Consider the following 18,583-nt stretch of genomic DNA (forward strand, 5'->3'; position numbering starts at 1 on the left):
ATTTTGTAGTTACTATATTTCAGCTTGTAAGAAGTGAAAATTTTCATGATTTTTCATTTCATCAACCCGTTGGTATTTTTAAGTCTTGCCCGTTCTGATTAACCAAGGTGATGTCCTCCTTTTCCTTTTTTTGATCTGCTCTCACAGCAAAGCTTTCAAGGTACGTCGGTAAAAAAAAGAAATGAGCAAATCCAACTGTTCTGAAAAACTGAAACCAGATACTAGTTTGCCCTGATTGCTAATAAACCGAGTAATTTATATATCATCAAAATAACTGATAATTGTTTTATCATTAGCAGATTCCACTTCCTACTCCTCAGATATGAAGGAGGCTAGAAGATGGCACGAGCTCAAGTGAACCTTGAGCTCGTCCCAAAAAACAAAACTTTTAATCCATAAAAATGAGTCAGAATAGCCACAACATCTGGCTTGCAGGTGGTGGAAGTAGAAACCAAAACAGGAAAGTGGCCTGTCATGATGCGTAGTCCTCACCCGAAAACGTCTCTGCTCGCTCAGAGGTGACGGCTACGAAAGTAAAAGTGGAGTTTCCATTCTTGTGTGTAATAGATTTCAGCTTCATGGCTTTGTAAAGGAAGAAAGAAAGAAAAAAAATAAATCTGGCATCGGTCTCTTCGCTATGCATCCCGTCACGATTTCAGCCGAGCCACGGCTTTGCGGCGGCATTCAGAGGAATGTGTGAGAATGCCGTGTGTGTGTGTACACAATGGGGATGACCTCATCGTTTTCTACTTTGTTTAAGCTCAACATGCTGAAAAACACTGAAATGCGCGAGCCCCGCTTCCCAGGCCCCGCCTTCCACCGCGCAGTGTGTAAGTGTGTGTAAATGTGTTTATGACCCATCACAGAGGTGTGTATTTACCGCCAAGATTACAAAGGTTCTTGAAATATTTACCCAAGGATGAACCGGTTAATGATTATTTGGCAATAGCGGGTTTGGGAGTCTCGGGCTGGACTCACTGGGGCATGTTGCTGCAGAGGAGCTTTGTGCCCGGTGTCAGTCAGTGAATGCAGCCTTAACCCCGGTGACCCTCAGAGCTGCTCACATCGCGGCTCGTTGGAAAGCATAAATTAGATGCTCCTTTAGTTTAGAGCAGGGGTGTCAAACATAAGGCCCGGGGGCCAAAACTGGCCCGCCAGAGGGTCCAATCTGGCCCGTGGGATGAATTTGCAAAAATTACACTGAAGAAATTAGCTGAAAATGTTTGACAAAATAAGACATTTCACGTTTGTTCATTACATGTAGCTGTACTTTTTTTGCACTAAAGCAAAGGGAAACATTCGGAGTTGTCGTTATTTACCAGGTAATAAGCTATTGGGTAACAGGCCCCGCCCCCTTGAGGTCAAATCGGGCTGTATGTGGCCCCTGAACTAAAATGAGTTTGACGCCCCTGGTTTAGAGGATGACGATGGATGGCTGGTTTTACAGCTTGTTGAGATTTTTACTGAACTGTTGCAATGAGGAGTTTTTATTATTATTCTTATTTGCGCTAATTAATTTGACTTTTTATTCGTTTGCTACATTTAATATCAGAAAAGTCTTAATTTATACAGGAAATCATCTCCACTTTACTACGATGAAAGAAAAGGAAAAAGCAACATATTACATAACGACAAACAGTTAATCATTTTGGCAATAAATAATCTGCACCTTTTTTCTTTTTAATCGCCAGCGAAACGATTGGAGCCGACTCCCAAACACGAGGTTTGGCCAGATATCAAAGTCAACTTAACAGCCTTATGTTTATTACAAAACAAGCGCTTGTTCCTCAGTAATGAAAGTAGTTTTTAGTTGGAATTCACACAATATCCATTGTCTGTCTGTTATTTTGTTCTCTCTCGCAATTTCCACTGAACCGATATTTTTTTTGGTTTCCAATTAGACACCTACGACTAGCTTTCTGTCACGGCTCAGTCATCTAGAAAATGCTCTCAACTCAGCGAGAAAAATGACGGCGGGCCCTCTCCGCCAGAATACCTCTTCAGCAAACTCTTGCTTTCCCCCCTCTGTCACAGCTGTTTCCTCCTCTGCCTCGCTGCCCGTCACCGTGAACGTACGCTGCCTTCTCACTCGGTCAAACGGACGGACTGAGCTCGCTTTTTCTGTGGCGTTGAGCTTCGAACGGTCATTGGAGGTGATTTGCCGCATGGCGCCTTCCAACCGTTTCCGTGGCGTTCAAACTGTTTCTCGCTCGTGCCCATGCGCCGTAGTGGTCCGTGGATGTGAGAGCTGATGTTTTTCATTAACTGGCGTTAACGTGGTCGGAGAGGTTACTTTAACCAAATGACTACCTGAAGCAATTAAACACAGTTCAAACTCGCCTGCCTCACTGTTTTTTCCTGATCTGAAATTTCGTGCTTTTGCAGGATTAAGTCGATAATTGTGAGAAGTTGGGGAAACATAATAGGAAGAAATCTTTGAGGTGACTCGAGTAGCACTGTTGTAGTAGTAGGACGTCACAGCCTGTTCCCCGAGACGGGAGAAAGTATCTAGAGGTTTTTTGCAGCTCCAAAGCACCAGTGGTTCTCGTTGTGCTTCCTGATATGAGATTCAATAAGCTAATGTTGCCAGGCAACCGGCGCAATTCCACTTTTGGCAAGTATTGCTTAGTAACAAAATTTGTTTCCAAGAAGCAAAGGCAGAATCAGCGGATGGGCACAACCCTGGGATCTGTCACCTGTTTTTAGGAATTTAAAGCATATATATAACAGCATGAACACAATAAGATGTTTTTTTTTGTGTGATTACTATCTTAATTATTATTATTTTTCATCATACAAATACCACCACAAGCTGTGTCAATGCCGGAGCGCTCTTGTCTCGCGGTGCACCTATCCCTGCAAATAGCCAGTGGTGCGCTGGAGAGGTGGAGTAGGAGTAGGAGTAGAGGGGCGATTGCGAACGAGGCCTGCGGGGGTGGTGGTGCCGGCTTACATAATATCAGACGAGCCCAGCTGTGCTCTGTTGTTTCGCTCACGGGTGAAGTGCTGCCAGCCCCCCGGGGGCCGACCGATGCGTCCACCTGCGCTTCGTCCGGCGGAGGTTGCGGAGGATTTTGGGTTGCGGGGTCAACGGACGGATTGACACCGATCACATGCGGGTTGGTGCGGATCAGAGGCAGTTTGAAATGGGGCGAAACATCAAACCGCAGAGTACCAACATCTCCCCCCGTCCTTTTTTTTTTTTTTTCTGAAGCGTGTTGCCATGGCAGCGCCGTTGTTGTGTTGTCAGAAACCATGGCGTGTAATGATAATGCAGGGTTTTAACAACAGTAATTAGAAGTCCTTTTTAGTTTTTTTTTTTTTTGCAAACAAAGCTTTTCCCCTTCTGTGCCTACTTACTAGAGCAATGCGCCAAAAACTTTGTTCCTGTTCTCAAAAAAAAAAATGACACACCAGTTAGTATCACTAGTACTCTATTTCCTCCCCTCGCGTTTGGCAGCGAGCTGCTCATTCATTCTGGACAGGAACGTCTGCGAGCATGCAGCTACTGTTAATTTCCCAGGCCGACTGGTCTGTTTCTATTGGCAGACGGTTCAGGCTGCGCGGAGCATGAATAAAAAGGCTGAATAACATGCTACAGGTGTCTTCCAGGAAAGGGGGCCTATCGCCCTGCGAGCTCTATTTAAAAAGCCCGTGTCAGAGGCTCTGTCATTAAAAGCTCATCACGTTGCCCCCGGAGTCCTCCGTAATTAAAGGAAGAGGCGTCTGCCTCCAAATCGAGATGTAATGCTGCATCAAAGACACGGATTTCAGGTGTTTCTCTTTGCATGTGCAGTGTTTTGAAACCCACACGAATGCGTCTCGCTTCCCTATAGAGATCAGCCATTAAAGGGGAGCAGCCGTTGAAAGAGATGCGAGTCTTTGTTTGTGTTGCAAAGCAAGTCCGTGTTGTGTTTTCCAAAGGTTCAGCTCTCCGTCGCTCATTGATACACTCGTCACTGGACATAACATTATGACCACCTTCCTAAAATTGTGTCGGTCGCCCTTGTTGCCTCCAAACCAGTTGTGACTCGTGAGAGAATGGACATGGTCCTTATGAGGGCGTCCTGTGGTGTCTGGGAACAGGATGTTGTTAGTGGGGGGCTTTTAAGTCCTATGGGTTGTAAGGAGGGGCCTCTTTATCTCACAGATACTTGATCTGTTTGGGATCTTGTGAATTTGGAGGCCAGGTCAACACCTTTTTTTTTTTTTTCTTTTTAAGTTGTTCCTAATGCGTTTTTGTGCTCATTGCTATGGGGTCTGGGCGCCTGGTCTAGTCTAACCCTGTTGAGCATGAATTATGAGAACCTTGGTCCTCTTTAGGCATTTAAAAAATGAGGCAATCAAATTTTTTTGAATTGATTTTTTCACGAAATTACAAAATAAAAAAAAAAAAATAAAAAAAATCCACCTACATGAATAATTACAAATTTCTCCTAGTATTCTTTCAGCTTGATGTATGTATCTGTGACAGAAGTTTGTTTATCTTATTTCTCCTGCTCTTCTTTTCTCTCTATCTTCTCTCTTTCTACCTGGCTGGCCTTTAAGTAGATGTGTCCCTCCATATGAGCTGGGTTCTGCTCAAGGTTTCTTCCTGTTAAAGGGAGTTTTTCCAGCCACCGTCGCCCTCAGGTTTGCTCTGGAGGTTGCAGGCTGGTTTTTGTGAAGCGTCTTGAGACGATTTGTATTGTTATTGGCGCTATATAAATAAAACTGAATTGAACTGAACTGAATTAAAACAAATACCCAGAAACTTTAACAGTTATAATAATTCTTAGATGTTACTTGATGCCAGTGTTTTATTTTTTAACATTCAGTGGTGCCCTGCTATGGATGCATTTACACAAAAGTCACAAAAATTGGCGTTTCTTTCTCTCTGTTAGGTCGTCTTGACTTTGAGTTAAGATATTTTGAGTAAAATATTTTTAAAAACTTCACTTCCACCGACTGGCCAATTGGTGGAAGTGTCTGGAGTGATGCACAAGCGTCCACTGCGTTGGTTGATATGCACTTACAACACCAAAACGCATACATATACAACAAAACTGCTTTTGAATAGCTGTCCACTGTAGTGACCACTATGCATGAAATGGCTGGGTGGGTGCTACATGTCTAAGTAGCATCCACATGAATGAGTGTAAGGTCCAAAAGTTTCCCTGCAGAACATTGAATTGTCACATGATGACCAGTTTTATTAACTTCTCCTGTCAGTGGTTTTAATGTTGTGGCTGATTGGTATATATGTCCACCCTCCATGAAAAGCTTTCTTTGTTAGTGAAAGTCTTCTAATAGGTTGTCACATTCCTCTCATACCATTGGCAGCGCAGCAGACAGGAATGTAAAGTTGGGCAACGCAGTTTCACTACCTCGTGTGCGAGACCACCCTGGCGCTGTCTGAAAATACCTTTCCTGATAGTTCCCCCCCCCTTTTTTTTTTCTTCAGCCCCTCTCTGTCGAGATTTGACGGAAGCGCGGTGGAGATCAGCAGGCTTCCTCTGGGCTTGTCGTGTTAGCACGTTGCCTCTGGCGCTGTCTGACTGCACCCAAAGTCTCCCCGGCCTCCCCTGTCTCAGCCGTCAAATCAGTAGACGGAAAATACAAGAGGTTGGACAAAATTGGGGGGGGGTGGGGGTCGGATGCGGTCACAAAAGTTGCGCACAAAAACATCTGTGGAAGCCCGAGAAGCTGATGGCATAAAGACGGGGTAGAGACACGACAGAAAGCTAGAAAAAGTTTGAGGTTAGACAGGTAAAAGTGGTGTCGACAAATTGGACATTTCATCCGCGTGGAGGAAAAAAAGGCAAAAGGGTAAAGACAAAATACTAGTGGAAGGGTGGAAACAATAACGGGGGGGAAGAAGGTGAACCTCGAGAAGATCCAGCCCCCGCATTTAATCGTTTTGTTTTGCCAGGAAAAGCCCCGAGATGCCTGTAGTCAAGCAACGGCCTGACCCTTTTCTTTTGGTTTCTTGAGCCGTGGGGCTGAGGGCACTTCACAGAAAGCTCAGCAGTAGGGCCTATTATTCAAAAGGGGCTTTTCTCTTTTTCCGCTTTGGGATGTGCAAAAAAAAAAAAAAAAAAAACCCTCACATCTGTCAAAGTGTCACAGGGCTCGGTGTCCGCGAGTCTCGTCCCTCCTCCCCTTTCCGTCCCTTATAGCGGCGATTACCCGGGAACCCTCGCGCACTGTTTCTCACGGCCATCAAACGCGCACTTGTCAGTCATGCCTTGTCTCCGTGTGACCGATGGCCTCGGAGCTATTTGCTTCTCAGCTGGCTGGGTCTAATCGATAGAAGTCTGCCTTTGTGTTTGGTTAGAAAGAAACTTCTTAGACATTTATAGGCGGGCGTTACCGCCGTGTGGATCGGTGCAAGGGTTTGCAAACTGAAGATAGTTAGTAAAGCTAAAAAAAAAAAGAGTAAAAGTGGCAATGTGTGCAAAACAACTACATTTTTTATAGACAAATCAGGCGCAACATAATAATTCATGTGGATGTTACTAAGACATGTAGACCCCATCTAGACCAGATCAGACACCCTGACCCCATAGCAGTGATACCCCCAGCAGGATGCATCAATTTAAATATCCAAAGTATCGGATCAATACTCACTGATTAGATGGATACTTTTGTCACAGTCTCTCTTCTATACGTCCAGTTAATCACTCCTCACAGAGTTCGTGAGAGCGCAGTTTCTCTGCAAGTCTGTGCACGTCAGGAGCTTCTCCATCGCCACCTGTAGTAAAAGGTGTGATGAGGACAGAGTTTGACTCTCTGATCCGGGCGTCACAGCAGCATCGCACAGCTGGAACTGATGCCGTCATTGCAGACTCAAGATATGAGCCAACGTTTCCCTCTGTTATTACACTGCTGCTTTTGTTGACTTATTTTGCTCAACTGACTTTGACACCGACCTTATTTTCCATTGTTGTTGAATTGCTTTGTTGTATTTGTATTTTTGTTACATTGTTCCTTTTTCTTGCTTTGCACTAATGACTTTTTTTTTCTCTAAAACAATCGTGTGTAGGAAATTATTTAAATTTTATACTGTTAAATTATTTTATATTGTAATTAGTTAAGAAAAACAGGTTTATTTGCCATAACCATAATCATAATAGACTAAATAAAGGGAAAATTATGACATTTCAAGTAAATAAAAAGTATCGGTATCGGAGAAACTGTTTCGGAGACCTACATAATATTAGGAAAGTGGTTATAATGTTATGCCTGATTGGAGTATATACTTATATAAGGGGGTGCATGGTCTTGCTGTATGTACTTGGTGAGTTGATGGTTATTTTGAGTCTTGCAGAAATTTATATTATGCATCTTATCTCTAGATTGTTTTTATAAAAGTAATAGTTTTTTTGGGGCCAAGAAGCATTTAATGTCCTGCTGTTGACAGAATATGATTTATGATGACAGATAAATACGCTGTGCTGTGTTGCAAATTCATTTTCACTGGTACAATGAAATCCTGGTATGTTTAATTTAAAAAAAAACAACAAAAAAAACACAAAAAAAAAACACAAACAGAAACAACCTTGGGGACTGGCTTCAATTCAATCTAGTGGATTTCTGCTTTTATCGTGTTAGCTACTCCCTACCAACAGTTTAAATGTGGGACTGCACCACCAATCAAAAAGCTATTAATCTTTTGTTAAAGCGCGACAATTTCGTTTATGGCTTTTATGCACGGTCGGCCACCCTCCCTCTGTTAAATTGATCAGTTAACTTGAGCTGTCCTCCCACAGAAGCCGTCAGACATTATTTTCAGGCTTCGCCCGTACTGACGCTACCTGATACTCTGTCTGCTGCCTTTTAGATTGTTTAGAGTGTCAGCGCAACAAAGAGAAGAGAGAGAACAAGAGTCTGGGCTAATTACTGTAAGTAGTGGGATTGTGTCTTCAGATGTCAGGTTTAAAAGCGTTAGCATACTCTTCCGTTCCTCTCCCTCCCCTGTTTACCTTGATGTTCGAGCGTTGGTTCGTCTCCGCTTTGTTTGAGAGCTGTTCTGCGTGCGGTTGGTAAATTGGCATACCTCTAAATAGCACTGACTCGAATTTCCAGACTTCGCGTCCTGTGAAGTAACACATGTATGTAATTCTGTTTAATGCGATTCAGCGTGGAACGAGAAGAGGAATTAGATCGGATTGCATTACGGAGATGGGTTCTTTCGCTATCGGTGACATTCAGCGTCATCTCTTCCTACATATATAGAAATAAATAGATATATGTATATATATATATGTAGAGAGAGAGAGAGGGGTACGAACGTGACGTCACAGCCAGCGAAGTCTCCATGGTTACGGCCGCTGAGTGGCTAAAAAGTGACAGTCGAGCGTGGAGATTAGCAGCATTAGTTTGAATCATAGGCTTTAATGGCATCTAAACTGTAAAATTAATTCAAAAAAAGGTGAAGAGCTGTTGCGCGATTGACTGAACCAACAGATTTGAAAATGCAGTCAGATACAGATACAGACGTAAATGGATCGCTAAATTACGAAGAAACGACAGGAATCCAGGCGCAGAAACCTGGTGCTGTGGTTCACATTTAGTGTCAGGAAATATTCATTTATGATGTATTTTTTGATGAAGTCAAACCTTAAGTTACTTCTTAAGTTACGTTCTGGAGGGCAATATTTGTGATCACTCCTGTTCATCTTTTTAACATCCAGTTGTACGCTACAGTATTTTATGGTTAATGTTACTTCTCAGTAAAGCTCTTAGCGTTAGCATCTTTTATTTAGCTACATTTATCATAACGAAATGAAATAATAATAATTTAAACTGAGGCTAATCCACTTTTCCAAATCCACACTAGTTCGTATGGATCATCGTTGAGTCCAGTTGTCCTTGATTTGATCTGATAATCCACATTTTTCCTGGTCTCGCTGTATTTACTGCTACATTTCACCGTGTTTTTGTCACTCAGGGTCAGTGATGTCAGTGCTCACCCTCTGTTGAATAAACAGCAGCGTCAGTGTTTTCTCTGATTGTCGTTGAAGGTCGGTGTCTGGGAGTCGTAGTCGAGTCCTCTCCTGTTGTTTTCCTGCTGCATTCCAGTTTATGTGCAAGTTGTGAAGATCAGCCACAACATTATGACCAGGAAAAGTGAATAACATTGACTATCTTGTGACACTGGCTTTCATGTGGATGTTACCTAGAGCACACTCACACTAGGCAACCATGTCCTGCTTTAAGACACCACAGGACGCCCCCAGAAGGTCCATGTCCAGTCTCTGATGAGTCACAACTGTTTTGGAGGCACAAGGGAGACCAACACAAAATTAGGAAGGTGGTCGTAATGTTATGCTTGGTCGGTGTATAATAGATTTGGATTAAGTGGGTATAAACAACCTCTATTAGATAAATTATACTGCTGTATTTCTTAATATAAATATTATAGTAAACAACATTTTTGAATTTTTATTTAGATGTTTATTTTCCAAACTTTCCAATAGTATCATGAGTTTCATGTTAAAGTGCCATTAGGTTTGAATGAAAGTTTAACTGGGGAAGTTTTTCCCCATGAATTTAAATTTCTTTAAATACACAATTAGATGAATCCAACATGTTTCAGTAAAGGGATAAATGGAGGCAGAAGATGTAAACACTTCACTCATTCAGCGATACAGGAGCTGTCTCTATAGCGAACTGTTTCACACAGAGCACAACACTAGCCGAGACCTGTCAATTTAAGCCTCCTGTACACATTAGGCCCCGCCCCTATCGCTGCTGAGCCAATCACGAGGCAGCATATTACACGATGGATCTGTCAGGTTTTCTGCTAGAGAAGCTAAACATGCATGGTGTATATATAGTTATGTTTATGTTGTTGCACATGATTGAAATAAAAACTTTAATATTTGATTAGTTTAAGTTGACTACTACTACTACTATTTAATCTCTCCGTCAGTTTGGGGTTCTTGCCCTGAAAAACATTGAAGTTTTTGTTTTTTTTAACCAATTTAAAAAACGAATCAATAGAAATGTTACTTTGTCGAGGCTTTGAAAGCACTTCTCGAGCGTCGTCTACAGTATTGAGACACACGTGTGTGACATTTGGAGGAGTGGGGGGAAAAAAATAGTTTGAGTCAGAAGTGGAACAATGTCTCTAAAAGGATTACTGACTCCCAAGAGGGAGTCCTACCCTAAATCCCCTTGAGACCAAGTGTTAGGAGAGGATGGGAGTCTTTATGGTGACTTGGCCGTGCCATGGCTACCCCTGTCACCGCTGTGGTTTATAGTAGGAACTATAGCGAAGAAAATACTGAATAAAAAAAAAAAGGAAAAAGGGAAAAGGGAAAGCAGCATGTTTTTGTTGTCAGGCTGTTGTGGCCTGGAGTTTTATGAGCTTTGAGGCTTGGGATGTTGTAGCTGTGATTTATAGCTTTCATTATCAAGGTTTTACCACAGTGTTGGATCCTAGTAGGCACCACACAGACCCACACACACACACACACACACATATTTGTAGACTTGTGCTTTACCAGACTGTGGTTAGTCGCTGAACAGTTAAAAGTTTTCTAAGGTGCAGATCTGACCGCAAGGATTAAATATTAATGCCTCCCCCTCAAGGTATGCATCAGGTGGCTTTTTTGGAGACGCACACACACACTAATACACAGACACACACACATCCTGGCTACCTGCATCCTTGATATTTCTGCATTTCCTGCGCTCGAGCACGAACGCACAACAGCGTGCAGACAGAGGAAGCAGGTACAAGGGAAAGATTTTGAACTTGTGAACTTTTCTTCCTTTAACATTTTCCCTTTTGCCTCGCATAACCTTTTTACATTTCTCCTTGTCACTGTTTGGCCTTAAAACCTGCATTTTTAAAAAATCTTACCCAGATTTAACGTGTTCTCCCCAACGACACTTTCTTCCTCGCTTCGCCGTCCCTCTCTCTCTCGCTCCTGGGCTCCAGCTCTGATGTGATTTACAGTCGTAGCGGACTATCTGTTACTTTGGTCATGCTTTTCTACCGCGCCGCATTTTGTCAATTCTCCTCCGTGCAGATGTTTCCCAGGCTGTTTCAGAAATGCACATTTGCGTCTTTTTTTTTTTTTTTTGCAGAAATATTTGGTTATAAAAACAAGCACATCACTCAGTAGCCTTGGGATTAGTGTTAATTTTCTCTCAAGTCTTTGTATGTGGACTTGTTGGAAAAAGACGCACTCACATGGCAATGGTTATGAGTACACACACGCACACACATATGCAGGACTGGAGATTATTAACATAATGATAGTAAGGCAGAAGCTCGCGTAGCCGTTTGGTGAACTCCTCCTGGCATGCAGAGGGAGCCTCGCGAATAGCTCGGCCCTGTCAAACCTCGCTGGACGTCAGCGCTGGCGGACGCGCGCTCGCCAGGTTCGCTGAATAGCGGCGCGGAGCTGAAAGCAGGCCTAATCCGGGCTCCAGTCAGAAGAAGGTTTAACAGACAAATAGATTTGATACAGTGACTCCGCCAGCCTGCGTCCCCGTCTTCCAAAGGCCCTGCAGAGTGTGGGAGAGGAAAACGGAGGCTTATGTCTCCACGGCTGAGGAATGCGAAGAGCCCGGCAATCTGAGGATTGATGGAGAGCTGTGGCCAAACAATAAAAAAAGATGGAACGGGCACGACGTTGGGATGAGGCGGCACAGGAACAAAGCTGCTTACGCGGTGGCTTTGAAATGGATACGCAAGGAAAGCCGCAGAGCATTCGACGCACCATGAGTTTCTGCAAGTTCTCCCAGCCTCCCCGCACCTTCATGTGGTTTTGCACTGTACGCTACTTCCCTCCTGCCCTCAGTCTACCCCACACTTTATTGACTCACTCCTGTAACGTGGGGCATTCTCTTGGTGTGTGGTGTGAAGTTGGTGTTTTTATGGGCATCATAAAAACGTGTTGATTTGACATCAGTGCGCCGCAGTTTTCCCTTTTCACACCCTCGGCTTTTGTAAAGCGTTGCCAGCTGAGGAACAGAGCTCAGGCGAAGGTAGAGTGGGTTACGTAAGAAGTGCTTAAAAGGTGCTAATTATTCTCCAGGTTAAACGCTTCTTCTCAAGTAGACAGAAGGCGAGAGTCTAATGGCGCACGTGGCAACACTCGAGTTTGTGTCCTTTTATACGCGCAAGTAATTTGTTACGGGAGCGAATGTATTTTTGGTCAAACCAGGCAAATATCAGGCAAATTCTTTGTGGAAAAAAAAAAAATACTAAAGCCTGACACTGGGATCATTAATTCTCCCTTGTCTGTACGGCAACAGTCACGGGCTTTCATCCGTCTTCATGATTAGACCTGAACAGGAAAAAGAAGTGTGTCATTGTGAGAAATGTTCTCTCCGGTCTCGGGTAATTTGTTTGTAACGACTCCGTGGCACTTTATTTATTAGTTTTTTTTAGGAGTTGTTAAAGTATGATGCACGCCAGGTCGCACGGCCCACCATCGTTGATAGATAACAAAGCTGAAATCTCTTAAATCCTGGTTAAATATTGCTTTATAAATAAGCTTGTGTAAAAAATTTTTAAGACCAAACCGAACATTGACTTTTAGATTAATAATTTCCTGTGTTGCCAAAGCCTGAAACAACTTATCAGCTTGTGGTTTGGACCTCCGCTGGTGTCCAGAACACACAGACGAGCCGCAACATTGCATTGTTGGCATTCCTTCAACCTCGAGTTTTGAACTCGCAGGACCCGCGACCCTCGGTAGCTGACTGCGAAAGAGAGTGACTTAAATCCTCCGCTGCGTTCCTGTGCGTCCTGCCAGACATCTGGACATTGTCTGTTTTACGAGCCGCAACTTGAGCTCCATCTGAATCCAGTATACCCTCGCATGATTTGCGTTGTGAAGCTGTCTTCTGAAGCAAACCTTTGCCAAAGCACACATTCTTCTTAATCACGGAGCCCTTTATTGTCATATTGGGTTTTGTTTTCTAACCAGAGTTAATGGTTGGAACATGCCTCTTGTCTACAGCGAGAATGCCTCGTCTTGTGTAAATCATCAGCAGTTGGTATTTTCAAGTTTACATTCAACGGATCTTTCGCAGACAGATACTAGAGGCGGACTGGGTCTCTGAATTCAAGGTGACGCAGAGCTCAGGGGTAAGAAGGCACCTCAAAAGCCGATATTAACATTTTCATTTGAAGCCCTTTGCTTTTTTTTGAGGGTCGAAGCATCTGGAGAATCTCATAACTTTGTCTTAAGGCATGAAGAAGTTCACATTAAGGCTTTTGTCTGCGTTTCTGTCGTCTTTATTTGGATTTTATATTTTATTTAACTCTCCCCTGTAATGTGAGCCCTCAATCATATATTTTTTGTAAATGTTTCTCAACGGGACTCGCAATCATTAACTTGGCAGTCCTAACGGAGCACAGCTAATGGCCGAGGTCCTGTGAAAAGCGGGGCCTCGCTAAAAGCCGGTCCACGTCGGGCCGTGTAGCAGGAGCAGTCGCCGCCAGTGGATAACTGGGTGGGGTAGATCTGCGTGTCTCATTCAGGCTCATTTCCATGAAATATATGCAAAGTGGAAATGTGAATGCCGCCGGTCATTTTCAGAGTATTAGTCAGACGCATCAGTCAAAACAACACCAAAAAAAACAAAAAAAACAACAGGAAAGAAGCTGTTTTGTTAATGGTTTATCAGTGGGAAGCAGTTCTTCTTTTTGTGGCGTTCGGAAGTTGCAGACGTGATGTAGAAGTTTTGGTTCCTTGTCCTTCATTTGATGAGGAAAGTTGGGTTATAATAACTTGCTTTAGCACCGCTACAGAAGTTAATATCCTCCAGATCCTTGATGTCTATCTGACCAGGAAAGAGGAGCAGGGAGTGCGTGATAGCGCAGGACTGATCGCATTGTCTCATGCTTAAGTTATTCCCATCCCTTTTATTAACTGAGCAACTGTGTACATGTGTTCCAGTTTGCAAAGAGTAGAATGTTTTCCTCAAAATGACATGAGAGGACCATTAGCAAGCCTCATTAGGCTGAATGCCAGCCTGCAGAAACAGACTGCAGAGAGGTCCAAGGTCCAGGTCAGCAGTCTGTGCTAATAGCCTGGCGCACGGAGACATGACGATGAAGATTCAGAGAATACAAATGGGTAGAGAGACGAAAGTCGGTTTTCTCCTTGGCTCAACATTTGGCTCAGACCTGGATTGCATTCTTCCACCTCCGCAACATCTCCAGACTCCGCCTTTCGCTGTCCAAATCCACCGGTGAAATCCTGGTTCATCCATTCGTCACATCTCGTATAGATCACGGTTAACAACGCTCTCATCACCGGCCTTACCACCAAACTCATCAACAGACTACAAATCAGCCAGAACTCTACCTCCCGGATCATCATCTGACCACATAAGCCCTGTTCCCATCTTACATCACTGGCTCCCTGTATAATACTGCATCCAATACAAGAACCTCCTTCTAACCTGCAAAGCCCTCCACAATCTGACCTCCACTTACCTGTGCTGGACTCCTCACTATCCCCACCTCACGCCTTCTTTAAATAAATAAGAAACCATGGGTGTCCGTGCCTTCAGCTGCTCAGACCCTGGAACTCCCTACCCATCCCATTGAACTCCATCTCATCATTCAAATCACAACTGAAAACTCATCTTTTCAAATTAGCCTACTCACTATAATTGGACCCTGCTTCTACCCTCCCTGTCCACTGTTTGTTGTTTTTGCTTTAAGACTTTTGAAGCAACGATTATCTGTTGGAAGAAATTAAATTAAATTATAAAATAGAACATTAACCTTCAGAGAGAACGTTCCGATGCTACGTTAAAGGCTGATATTCTTTGTATTATGGCTGCACTGACTCAACAGATAAAAGAAAGATTAGATGCGTATGTACCAACCCTTCCCAACAATTTCCTCAGTTGTTGCCTGGTGTTTGGTAATATTGAAAATGGATGTGGTAAGGGCGGTGGAGGCTTGTAGACCACGTTCTTGAATAAATTGGAAGTCAACCTGATATTTAATCTAATTTACAAGACAACTAAAACAGTACGCTACACGTCTTGTTGAATTTCAAAGATTTTCGTGCTTTGCTGATATCTTCAACTTACTACCTATTAGCTTAGCCTTTTTTCCTATGCAAGTTTACCATTTCCAGTTCTGTTTCAGTCATACGAAGCAATTGCACTGGTAAATCTGTCAGGTCGTGGAGTTGGGCCTAACTAAAACTGGTCATATCTGGTGGAGAATAGAAGTTAAAGCTGGTAGTCATGGGCACCGAACACAGATCTAGTCAAATCAAATGAATTCACAGACCACACAGATGGAACTCATAACAAGTGTTTCAGCAGTGTGCAGAGTTGGCGACTGCTGCTGCCGGTCTCTCCAGGAAATTCAGCCAGCCTCCGTGGAGAGGAAATTAAATATGTGTGTGCGTGTTTGAAAACAACTGCCAGATGACTGGTTTGAGTTGTGATTACAGTGGACTCTACACTCGACGTGTTAGCCTTTGTCACCAACTGTACGATTTGGGTTTTAGTTTGCAGCACGTTCTGGGGTCTTGGGATTTTACTCTGCAGCCGCCATCCATCCGCCAAAGCTGGCTACGAACATCACACATGTCACACACGTTTTCTTTTTGTATTTAATAGGGCCCGACCGATATGGGTTTTTTGGGGCCGATACCGATTCTGATATTAGAGCATAAAAAAAATGCAGCTGTCTGAGTGAGCGTTATATTATTTTTAGGTACTCTAACGTTACCGTTACGTTTATTGTGATCGACTCGTTTAAAGTCTTTAGCAAGCTAACTTTTAAGCTAGGTTATCCCAACTTTAGCTAGCTATCAGTCAAATGTGATAGACAAAGCGAGGCAGGTCATGGGAAATGGGAAACTTGTTGAATTATTGTTTATTTCACAAACTAGTTATAAACTCACCATTAAGGAAAATGACGTAATGCGCTGGTGAAGTAGATGCGCCATTGGCTCTTCAGTAGTAGCTACTTTATTCTGCTGTGGGTTGTAACTGTGGAGCGACTTTGGACATGAAAAGAGTCGCTGCATCGTCCTCTTGATATATTACACAAGGACATCAGAAATCTAAGAAATGAACCATCTTACCTGCATTTTATTTGTGAAAAATTAGTATTTACATCAGCGTCAATCAGCCAACTTGTGGCCGATTACTGATTATTCTCTAATGGCTATAATCAGCCGATTTATTGGTAGTATTTAATGCTTTTTTTCCCCACACGGTGTCATTTAAGACTTTTACATTATTAAAGGCCTGATGCGCCTTTTTTCAGTCTTGTTAGTGATGGTCCTTGAACTGAGACTGCCACAGCCATTTTGAGATACTCCATTAAAATTACCACTGCTATTTTTTTTCCCCTTTAGAAGCAGGCTTTTAGAGCTGATTACAAGAGGCTAAAGAGATTAGAAAAAGATGAGGACTTTTACATTTTGTCGCTGCTTTTTAAATAGCTTGATCAGCAGTGATTGGATCTAACTCGCTTTATCTGTCCGTCAAACGCTGCACAATCAGAATATGTCAGTGGTTGTTATTGTTATTTATCTGGAGTGAGACATCTGTCTCGCTTAGCACGTCATAGGGTGAGAATGTGACGAAAGTACATTAACTTACAGGATGTGATAACAGCAAAGTAGACTGTGGTGGCTAATTAATGGGAAACAAGATGTTGTTCTTGCTTTTTTCGATTTTAGATGGAAACCAAAAGTAAAATTCTTTATGGTGCTGTTGCACAGGTTCAGTCTTGAAGAATAAGGGCAGCATTTAATAATGACTGCACCAGTTTAAACTTTCCCCAACAGCCGTTTCCCCCAAGCCTGCTTTAGAGTTATTTGTTGGGCATTACATTTGGATTTTCTCATATAAGCATATCGTTTTTATACGCTCAATGTATTCTCATCACTGTAGATTGGCTGCCTTCTCTATGCTCACCATTCCTCATTTGAAAATTTATTCCAGGTCCCTGGCTGTGTCATCTGTAACTCAGTGGTCTGGACAAGATACTTGGACCATAAGTGAGTATCCAACTCTCTCAGCTGGAGCTGTTCTCGTCAGTCCAAGTTAAATTCGTCACAGATGTTGATGCAGATGTTGTAAAGAATAATGCTCTTCCATTGTGCTTATAGTTTCTAAAAAAAAAAAAAAAATGGCAGTAGCACATCTTAGAATGAATGCTTCTGTCTTATAGAGCTACCACAAGAAAAACACAAGAATTGGTTAGTTCTGTTGTTGTTGCCACCATTTGTACATTAAAATAACATTAATATAGACAATTTTCTACAAAACATTTAGTTGTTTTACCAGAGAGGCTTTATTAACAGAATGCTTTAGGTTTCTGGTGTTTTAATACCGCGTTTAAAAAGGGACTTTTACAGTAAATCACCTGTAATTAAGTATTCTTGTTGTCCGTGATCAAATTAATAGATCTAGACTGTACAAAAGATGGATATAAACTGTAAAAGTGAAGCCAAGTTTGGATTGGATCAGTGTGCAATACCACTGATGGTCACTAGGTGCTAACCTCCCTGTCATGTCAATATGACGTCAGCAGCTTAATTTTCTTCCATGGATCAGTTTTCCTTTTGAGAATATTGTCATGATTAGATTGATAATAGGCCTTGATTGACATGTCTGGAGTCTAGAGTGATTGAAGAACCCCTTGCTCGTCCCCAGCTCCTCCCTCTTGTATGAATATGTTCAAGTCTGGTTACAAAAATATCAGACTTTAGGCTTCAGATAGGTAGTCGTCAGCTCAATGTGCTTGGATACAGTGTAGGTTTGTCTCCATGCTAAAAACCTTACACCACCCCTACTTGAAATATGAAGTTGCACTGTATGCACAGGACAGATGGTAGGTCTAGCAACTCTAATGTAGCTCAGCTGGGCGTAAAGAATCCCAATGAGTAATGTTCCTGTTGTGCTACAGTATGAATAATTATATATGAACTATATAACACTATAAAAAACATAGGGAATAATACAGATAGTGGAAAAAAACACTAAACAAAACAAGGAGTAATCTGCTGTGAGATAAAGGCGGGTGAGTAGGCGGCTCTTATCTATGAGTTTGAAACGGCATGTTTTGTTCCAGTAAATGCTTTCCTTCTCTCTCTGCGTATTTCTTTTCCTCTCTCGCTTCTTTTTCTTCCTCTCTCACCTCCTCCTCCTCCTCCTCCTCCTCCTCCAGCCAGCAATGCTGCTCTCCTCCCCTCCTACACACACATACGCACAGAAAACACATAGATACAGACACTACTATAGTCACACAAGTATGAGGGGGAGAAAGAGAAAGGGAGGAAGGATTGGGGGCATGGTGGGGAGAGATAATAGAAAGTAGAAGACATGGAAAAACATAAATAAAGAACTTGTGAAAGAATGGAGTGTTAGTTAACCGAAACAGAAACCAGCGGTCGATAAAGTGTCTTGTAAATTAGAGCCCTGGAAGTCAGTCAGTCTGTCCAAAGAAAACAAGATGTAATCCAATTTTGTGATATAAATCAAAGGAAATATCACAGAAAAACATTCTTCCTTGCAACAAATACAAATAATAGCATCATGTGCGTGTATATTTGATGCTAAAGCTCTACAAATGACATATCTTGATTGG

At 42.6% G+C, this 18,583-nt stretch overlaps 1 protein-coding gene across 4 annotated transcripts in view; it reads left to right on the top strand.

Annotated features, from left to right (window-relative positions):
• sipa1l1 (signal-induced proliferation-associated 1 like 1) overlaps window positions 1-18,583 on the top strand; it is an 82,810-nt gene that overhangs the window by 9,323 nt on the left and 54,904 nt on the right. For 3 of the 4 annotated variants that reach the window (XM_047573653.1, XM_047573649.1, XM_047573651.1), the window contains exon 2: window positions 16,936-16,991. The exons of the other annotated variant lie outside the window; for it this stretch is intronic. The gene's annotated coding sequence lies outside the window, so the exon portion shown is untranslated. The remainder of the gene's footprint in view (window positions 1-16,935; window positions 16,992-18,583) is intronic. 4 annotated transcript variants of the gene reach the window in all.

Source organism: Mugil cephalus, chromosome 21 (assembly GCF_022458985.1).
Source record: "Mugil cephalus isolate CIBA_MC_2020 chromosome 21, CIBA_Mcephalus_1.1, whole genome shotgun sequence".
In the NCBI taxonomy this organism is placed as follows: Eukaryota; Metazoa; Chordata; class Actinopteri; order Mugiliformes; family Mugilidae; genus Mugil; species Mugil cephalus.